Source organism: Cryptotermes secundus, unplaced genomic scaffold, assembly GCF_002891405.2.
Source record: "Cryptotermes secundus unplaced genomic scaffold, Csec_1.0 scaffold180, whole genome shotgun sequence".
Classification (NCBI taxonomy): Eukaryota; Metazoa; Arthropoda; class Insecta; order Blattodea; family Kalotermitidae; genus Cryptotermes; species Cryptotermes secundus.
The window spans coordinates 562,366-571,937 of NW_019718619.1; the positions used below are offsets into that span (position 1 = coordinate 562,366).

At 41.0% G+C, this 9,572-nt stretch overlaps 1 protein-coding gene across 2 annotated transcripts in view; it reads right to left on the reverse strand.

Annotated features, from left to right (window-relative positions):
- The window catches only part of LOC111861873 (homeotic protein labial-like), a 95,703-nt gene extending 93,344 nt beyond the window's left edge, over window positions 1–2,359 (reverse strand). The window contains exon 1 of one of the 2 annotated variants that reach the window (XM_023846814.2): window positions 2,259–2,359. The gene's annotated coding sequence lies outside the window, so the exon portion shown is untranslated. Of the gene's footprint in view, window positions 1–2,246 lie in introns of both variants that reach the window. The other variant, XM_033750520.1, reaches the window with a different exon arrangement.
- Between the last annotated feature and the right edge of the window lie 7,213 nt (window positions 2,360–9,572).

Here is a 9,572-nt window from a genome sequence, read left to right on the forward strand (position 1 = left end):
CTTACTAATGGAGCTGAGCCCTTTTTGAGAAGCCGCCAATTGTGTATCTACTCACGACATTCCCAGAGTTTTATGAAACCGGAAAGTTAATTACCGTGTTCACAAGAGCCCCCCACTGGTCCATATCCTGAGCCAGATCAATCCAATCCATCCCATTCCATCATATAATCGTTCCTATTGCTGAACACATTCCTACTTAAGAGTAATTTAGAGCAGTCCATAGCGGCATGTGTCGACTCTAGGGCCATAGTGTGGCTGGAAGAATTAGGTCAATTGAAGAAATCCACATCATGATTCGAACCCGCAACCTTCCGGCTTGTAGCATAGTGCCTAAACCAACTGTGCTACCGCGTGCCCCCCTTAATTTTCAAGGATAAAAAGAAGTAGAGATGGTTCATGGTTCAGACACTCTGTTCCCTGGGCCTATATACACGTCCTCAAGTTGTGGGCTCAGTGCAGATTACTGAACAGAATAATTTAATTGATCGATTTTTAATTTTTTGATTACATTCTGAAAGCTATCTGTGATTGATATGAGACTTTGCAGCATGATAAAGATAAGTGTATCTCTCTGGGAGCTCACTAGTTCGAACACCACTGTTAATTTTCCTACTTTGAGAAAAATGTAAATCCTTTTCTGAAGTGTGTTGCTAACGCTCTTGTTTCATCTAAATGCTATACTTAGCAAGTCAGTGTTGAGAATATGCGAATTTAAATATTAACTAAATTTATGTAGAGTCTCTAAAAGCAAAGTATTAAGTTCCATTTTGCTGGAAAGGAAAATGGCTCTTTCTTTCCGTTTTGCTGCATGTAACTTCGTTCTTCAATGAAGCTAACGCGCAGGATGCATGTTATGTATGTTGCCGGTTGTAGTAGAGACACTTACCCCAATTAATCAAATGTCTACCAGTACATTCTTATCATTCACGACAATGAAGATAAGATAAATGAGTTAAAGCATAAGATGCACAGACTTTGCAAACTGTGCCGTAAGCGCCGCAACTTTGAAAAGTGCCATTTATAGTTTAGAAGCTTTCAATTCGAAGTAAAATACCTCATATCTAGGTACTGAAGCACAGGGACCGCATCACCCGTTACTGCGGCATAATTTTATTTTGCTAACAGACATTAAAGTTTCACTTGAACATATCTTCTATTACGGTTTGTCATGTAACAATTGTCAATATGACTTATGACTTTGTTTCGATTTGTTAAGATAGCGCTGTCGGTATAGCGACTGGCTACTGGCTGAACGACCGAGGGTTCGGAGTTCAAGTCCCGGTAGGGCCTCTCCACTTCATCCTCACAGGCCCTGGGGTTCACCCAATCTCCTATCCAATTGGTATCTGGGGCTCTTTCCCAGAGGGTAAAGCGGTAGAGACGTGAAACTGACAACTCATCTCCAACTAGTGCCGAGGTCAAGAAAACCTGGACATACAGGTATACATCCATTCACCCACATACCTTCATGGCGCAGTGCTTAATTAGTTAAGTATAGGAAAAAGTTTACCTTTTTATGTAGAGTATTGTGTTTGTTTCATGGCACTACCACATTCAAACCTTAATGTGCTACTCTTCTTGCATCTCCAGTTCGTATGAACAACTAAGTAGTGTTAAGATTTGAGGATTTCTCGGCGGTGACTATGAAGAAAGCAGTCTTCTTGGGTGTGGCGCCGTGTAAATGTGGTGTTAACCGACGTTTCGGAGGAACGTATCGCCTCCATCTTCAGGGTAGAAGGAAAAATAAGAAAATCCGCAAATTCAGCTGAGTTTATTTCCGACATTAGTCTGCTTGCACCTCTTCTCACTGTTTCTTCGATTTCGGATTTTCTTATTTTTCCTTCTACCCTGAAGATGGAGGCGATACATTCCGCCGGACCGTCGGTTAACACCACATCTACACGGCGCCACATCCCAGAAGACTGCTTTCTTCAACATAAGTATTGTCAGAGTGCAGTAAAATCGTAAGTATAGAATATAATATTGGTACTTCTCTTTCAGCCTAATGAATGCCGCATTGAGCTTCCGCAGTGAGTGTAGAGAGAACGTATAGCAGTGAAATTTGAATTTAGGAATTCCACTAACGTAACTTCATTCTTCACACACAAAAATCAAAATGTGGTATTGGCACATTGGCTGAACGTTTAAATATGCAGATTCCCATGAACTTGACCGCTGGGGTCGATTACAACATACTTATTTTAGCAAAACTACCTTAAATACAGCTCACAATTGAAATTGCTTACAGATTAGTTTACCTTGTTTGAGCTCCAACTGCAGGTCTAACCTGACACACTGTCGCAACATATTTCAGAGGCATCCCGTTGACCACTCGAGGAATTATGAACTGTTTAATTCGCACGCGCCTGTCACGTATCTTTGTTGCCTAGCTGCAGTAGGCGCTACTTCCACCGCAGCGCTAGGTAGCGAAATCGCCTATAGAAATGTCCGTCCGTCGCTGAGAAGCTGTTGCATGGTTCCTGTCCTGCGCAGTAAGTGGCTAGTCTTCTAGCGTGTTATTTCAAGACACATTCATAAGCTGTCATGATTCTTATAACGTAACAATTGACTTCTGAGATTTCGGTACATTACTTGAAATTCTTAGCAAACGACGTTTCTAAACGACTCTGATATGTAGTGTTTTGACAGTTTATTTATTTACTTACTTATTGCGATATTGTATAGCACAGATGCCAGTCAGAAAGAATAAGGACGTCTATGATGCAACAATAAAGTTATTGATTTTCCAGCACCTTATGTAAGAAATAATGACAAGAGATATTTCTGTAAAAGAGTTCGGAACCGCCGTAGGCGTTAACACGACCACTAACTTCGACAGTTACACGTAAGAGAAAATTATGGTGCAGAAATATAGAGTGAAGAGCAAATTACATGAAACTTAACGAAGTCTAGTGTTTACGGCCGCGCCATAGCTCAAGCGGTTAGTCGCTGGCTTCCCACTGCGGTGGCCCAGGTTCGATCCCGTGTCTGATCAAGTGGGATTTCTGGAGGACAAAGTGGCGCTGGGGCGGGTTTTCTCCGAGTACTTCGGTTTCGCCTGCCAATCTTCATTCCACCAAATTCTCCATCATAATCACCCGGGACAGACTACAATAGGCCAATCAGTGGCCGCCGTGCCGATTGGACCCAGTTGGACTCCACCTCCCACTAAGCGAATTAAAAGAAGTCTAGTATTTAAAATAACAGTCCCTAAATTACAGGTCTAGTGGTCAGAGTTCCTGGCTACAGATCCAGAGGTCCCGGGTTCGATTATCGGCGCTACCAGGTTTTCTGAGAAGTAGTGAGTCTGGAACGTGATCCACTTAGCCTCGTGAGGATAACTGAGGATCTAGTTGAATGGAAAAGTAGCGGCTCCGGTCTAGAAAACCGAAATTAATGGCCGTTGGAATTAGTTACGCTGACCACGCGACACCCTCTGTCAGCTAAAGTTGGCACTAACTTTGCCGACAAGCGACGGTCGCTCGGTCGCTATAGTTTTGCTTGCAGACGAAAGCCACGGAGATTTTTTTGTTTGTTTTTTTCCCTAAATTCACAGTTGTACCTATGATAATACAAATTGCTCTTCTTCGTTTCCTTTCTTTTTACTGGCGCTACAACCCTGTGTGGGTCTTGGCCTACTCCAAGGTTTCGTAACAGTAAAGTTTTCTGTGGTCGGGCTGAAGTCCCACTCCCAAACCTCAACTTGGAGGACCAGGACTACACTTCATCTGGGCCTTACCTTTTGACCTGCCTGGCATGGATGGCCCTATCAGAAACTTATACTACCACCAGCATAGCTTGACGATACAACTGCCCTTTGTAAATCTACTTTTATAGGATTTGAGCCTCTCACAGTAGTGGTCACGAAGAGTTCTGTCTTCTGGGGCATAACGCCGTTTAGTCTTTTGAAGGTCAATCAACGTTACAGAAGCGATAAATTCCTCCGAAACATCGTTTGATGTTCGATGGGCTACATGGAGTTACATCCTAGAAGAAGGAACTCATTTATACTTTTATGTAAAAATATTTATAAGCTTTATATGATTTACAATTAACAGTGACTAACGTTCGGTTATGAAGGAACCATTTAATATTGTGAAACCGTGTCCTCAGCTACTGAGCGCCCAGGCTTGACTTGGTTATTAGGGCAAAAATGAACACAAGGAATGCGGCAGAGTTTCACTAAAGCCAAATAAAAAGAAGGGTTATTTCTTGAAAAAAAAACGGTAATTCTGTGATTTTTTAAAAGGTGGAATGAGATAATCGATAATGGAATTTCATAAAAGTCTTATTCCTGTACTCCCATATCTCTCTCCGTTGATAGCCGTAGTTAATTTTGTCTCCCACTTTCCAGTCAAAGTGTTTAGAAAAATAAAAATAATTCTGACTTATATCATACTCGTGAAAAGGCTTTGAGAAAATTAATTTTACTGAAGAAGAAAAATTGAACTAAATTAAGCTGTAGGGGCCGCGCCATAGCTCAAGCGGTTAGTCGCTGGCTTCCAACCGCGGTGGCTCGGGTTCGATCCAGGGTCTGGTCAAGTGGGATTTGTGGTGGACAAAGTGGCATTGGGGCAGGTTTTCTCCGAGTACTTCAGTTTCCCCTGCCAATCTGCATTCCACCAATTGCTCCACAGTCACCCTCACTTATCATCTGGGGCTGGTACAATAGGTCAGAAGTGGCCGCAGTACAAGGGACTTAGTCCCACCCCACGAGCAATAAGAAAAATTAAGATGTATCAGCAGAGATTAACTCTTTCGATGCTTACATGTTTAGTTTCAGGACCGTTATTTATTTTTTTTTTTTGTTATTTCCTTGGAAAATCATGAGCATTCCCTTTTAACGATGCTGCCAATAATTAGCTTAAAGGGCTAAGAAATGGCAAGAAACATTTCATTTTACTGGTAATACCGTATGCAGAATGTAGGAAGGATGTAACGAACTATTTCCAAGCAATAGCGCATGTCTCATTTGTAACATCCAGAGAGTTAGGGACGATCATTACGCTTTGTCGTTGTAGCATTACTACACACACACGCGCGCGCACGCACACAAGAATGAACACTCTAGATTTTTTTTTTTCCTTGGCACTACAGCCCCAGTGGGCCTAGGCCTACGTCCATGAAACTCTCCGTTCAGTTCGGTTTTTCTAGATCTTAACGCATTCGGTAGAACTCCTTGGGCGGGTGATCAGCTCGTCGCAAGGCCTCTACCTGTACACAAACACAGAAAAACTCACACACATAAACTAAATATGAGTGGGATTCGAACCCACGATCTCGGTTTCCAAGATAGCGAAGACAGTACATGCCTTAGACCGCCCGGCTACCGTGACCGGCTACAGTCTAGATTCAGTGCTTATTAATTACAGTTACACTTGGAAGGGCCTCGCTATAGCTCAAACGGTTAGTCGCTGGCTTCCCATCGCGGCGTTACGGGTTCGATCCCGGGTCTGTTCAAGTAGGATTTGTGGTGGACAAAGTGGCCCTGGGGCAGGTTTTCTCCGAGTACTTCAGTTTCCCATGCCAATTTTCATTCCACCAATTGCACCACAATCACCCTCACCTATCATCTGGGGCTGATCCCTTGCACTGGCCGCAGTGCAAGGGACTTAGTCCCACCCCACTAGCAATAAAAAGAGAACACCTGGAAGTTAGGCCTACTTCATTCCAGTCTTTGCCTGTTTTTCTGATATCGGCCGTAATTAAACTCAGTCTCTCGAGGCCAGTGACGTGACAGCACCAGGAACTATTGGCTTCGTGATGTATCTGATAGTTGTCTGGATAGCTTGAGATTTAGTGATATCTTCAGTGATTTGAAGCGTTTGCTTGGTTAGTGCCTAAACCAGGACGTAACCGCATGCCCCCCAACCCACCGGGTTTCATGAATATTGGTTTTTAGATATCACTTTGGAAGCTGCAAAGGCTTAGCGGCTAATTATTGGTAAATGATGAAGGAATTAATAAATCATGCACTGCTATTACGGTTGTAAACTGAGCTGATATCATCATTACTAAAAAAAATAAAATTAAGCTAATTTTAGCTCTTTGATTTCAAGATGGTAACAGTTATAAACACTGAATTAGAGCATGAAGTCTCTATTACATTCCTGATAAAAGAAGAAACGACAGCTTACGTATGAGCTATAGGTAAAACACGGAGTTAGGAACTGTGTACCATAGGTAGACATCGTGTAGACTTTCCAAAACGTCAACATGTGAAGTGTTTCTTTCTTGTGTTCTCTAGCCTTTACATACAATGCCAGACTCGACATCGCCAGTCTGTTAAATACAAACTCAGTGTGTCAAGCAAGCCTGAAAACCTTAATCGTCTGACTTAACATAAACTAATCTAACCTAAACCATTGTTTTCGATCTACTAGAACACTAGAAAGTACAACTACACCAACACTTGGGATGCTCTTCCAATAATTTCGTAAAAAGCTAACCCTGTAACAGGTCATGGAGGCTCATAGGGTTATGGGACATTGAGGGTCCCACATTATCTGGACAATAGGCCCACAGATGGCGGTGAGATTGTCAGTTTTATGCGCCGGCCGCCCTTTACCCTCACAGGAGAATTCCTGGTACACATTTCTGTTAGAGGCTGAGTCAACCCCAGGGTCATAGTGTGGCTGGAAGCATTAGGTCAGGTGAAAAATCCAACACCGGGGCTCGAACCCGAGACCTTCCGGCTTGCAGCATTGTGCCTGAGTCCACTACTCTACCGCGCACCCCACAATAATTTCGTGGGCTTTTTATTTTAAGTACTCGCCTAATTAATCCTTATACAAGGCAAGTTTTCTTAAGCGGTAACGTGAATTTCCTCGATCTATTCAGGCAAATGCCGTGATAATTCCTTAAAATATGATCAGGGCCGCTTCCTGCTGTTCATTTCCGATTCATTGTTACTATTGTCCAATCATACCACGCTATAAGCGCGTCATTAAATAAACTATACATAACAGAAACCAGCATTTAATCTAAATACGTACGTCTCGGTACGATATACTGTACCTAATAATTACATGAAATACCTATGAAAATATAAAATAAATAATGAAACCCCGCAAATATCTTACATTTCCTAAAATTGTTAGGCACTCCAAACATTTCATAATAATTGTACAAGATTAAGCAGTGTACACGTAGTGTACATGTGCGTATGTGCGTGTGTGTGTGTATGTGTGCGTGCGTGAGCTGTGCTGACATTTTGGCTGAGATCTCATAGGGAGTAATAACTCTCGGAGAAACCAAAAGTAGATAGAATTTTAATTAAAATATAATCTCGAAGGGCCACATGACGAGCATTTATAAAGACAATAATGAATTTCGGTATCCTGAAAAGCAGCAATTATTTTACCTGCTTAATAATTATTAGTATTTCTAGGACAACGTTTTGCCATGGAAGTAGATTATAAGCCACCTAGCTGGTTATATAGTTATAGTTGCTAACCTCCATTCCAAAAATGAGCAAATTATTGTTTTTGAATATGGCTCCGTGTAGTTTCTTTCATAGGTACAGTTATCAAGGATTCGGAAGAAAGTGCTACTTCCACTTTGAGGGCAGAAGACCTCTACCCTTCAGACAGAAGAAGCACATTCCTACGAAACTTTGGTACCTGTCTATCTGCCTTCAGTACTTAACATTCCAGAAGACAGAAATCTTCATATTCATCGCCTGTGAGCTTCACATATTACCAAAAATGTGTCTTTGGAGGAGTTAATTGCCAGGTTACATTATTTCATCTACTGGTTCTCTGCTTCATGGCCAGGCAACATGCTACGTTGGTTAAGCGACTCTGTTGTGGTATATTTCCATACTGTTGATGAAACTGCTAACGTCACAGGGTTAATTCGGCAGATGTTGGTCTCAGTTTTAGAGCTTAAAACTCTTTTTTTGTTTTTCCTGCCCTTCAGTAGTCCCTACCGTCCCTGCTTGAACCCTGCTCATATCCGGAAGTTTGCATACTCCCAGAAAAATTCTTAGCCGGCGTTAACCGTAAAAATGTATTTACTTTACGGATAAAGAATCAATATTTGATGATATGGGGGGTTCGTAAAAACCATTCTCCGCTGCTTCTCTGCTGTCTCCCTACTCTAAACTTTGCGGTCTTTCTCTCTCTATCTTTTTTTAAGCTTGTTGGTCCTCGATCTAGTAAAGTGACTTGAGGGTGGGAAAGTGGGTGGTAGAATTCAATCCCCCTCTGAAATAGTTCAGTGGTTTTAACGTGAGTGGTTGTGGCTGTCGGTTGACATGTGAGTTTCATGAATGCTGCCTCTAAGGTTGTATTGAGCATAGTGATTCAAGTCTTCTAAAGTATCCAGTTTTCAGATTCGGAAGCAAAATGAAATACTCTAGAACACAGCGGCTGTCTGATATCCTGACACTATTACTGTGTAAGTAAAAAATGTAATAATTAAGTTTGTATGTAATGTTTGATTGAAATTTAATTAACAGAGTTTTACATAAATTATTTCCTTTTAGGCCTATCGGTTAATTAATTAAATTTATAATTGAAGTTGTGGTATTTCACAGAGATGAAACTATTTCAAAATGGTGCAATTTACTTAAGACTATATTTCACACAAAATTAATACTGCTAACTATACCATCATCTTGTTTTGCTGAATATCTAGTATTGAGGTAAATATCGTTATGTGAAATGATTGGCCTGCAGAGTATTAATATAGTAATTACGTGGAATTGAAATCTAATTTCAATTCATTTAAGAAATAACTCAGTTATAATTAAGAGTCATGATAGCTTAGTTGGTATAGCGACGGAGTACGGGCAGAAGCGTCCAGACCGTCAATGGGGTTCACCCGGGTCCCTATCTCTAGAGTTAAATCGGCAGTTGCGTGAGACTGGTCACTAACCTCCATCTAATGCCAACATCAAGAATGTTGGAGCTATATTTTCACTCCTCCATAGTTTTCGTGACATGATACTTAATTAATTAAGCACAGGGACAAGTTCACTTTCTATCTCTGTCAGTTATAGTTAAGCTTGTCACATTAAATTGACGTAGCAAATCCGGAAAGCAGTTACGACTTCAAAAGGGCTGCAGTGAACACATAGCTAGACAGAAGTTGAACATCATACTGAGGATCCTGTATTACAATTTTTAAATTTTCATAAATATTTGTTGTTAAAAATTAGCGTTAATCTAATTACAGAACATTTAATAAATAGGGTTACTACGCAGCCAATTTTAATCGTATGGTACACTACTTCTCTAACACTGGGGTTAATTATGTTTAATTAGTGTTTAATTAAAATCTTATTTAACCTTGCCGGCATAAAACTATTGCATTACATTTTCTGGACCACTTTAATTTGTTTGTGACGAAAAAAGCTTCGACTATCATGGTGTTCGTGTGCCTGTCCCAAAATATCTTTTGAATCAATTGTCAGAATTCCACGAAATGTCATACCAACTTTGTGCTACTAGAGACCATATCGCTTTTGAAGGGGCGTACGTTCAGTTCGTGCCATCGGTCATATCACAGCTGCCATTGGAACTTTTGATGTGGAAGCAACATTACTGCATAGGATCTCAAAATTATGT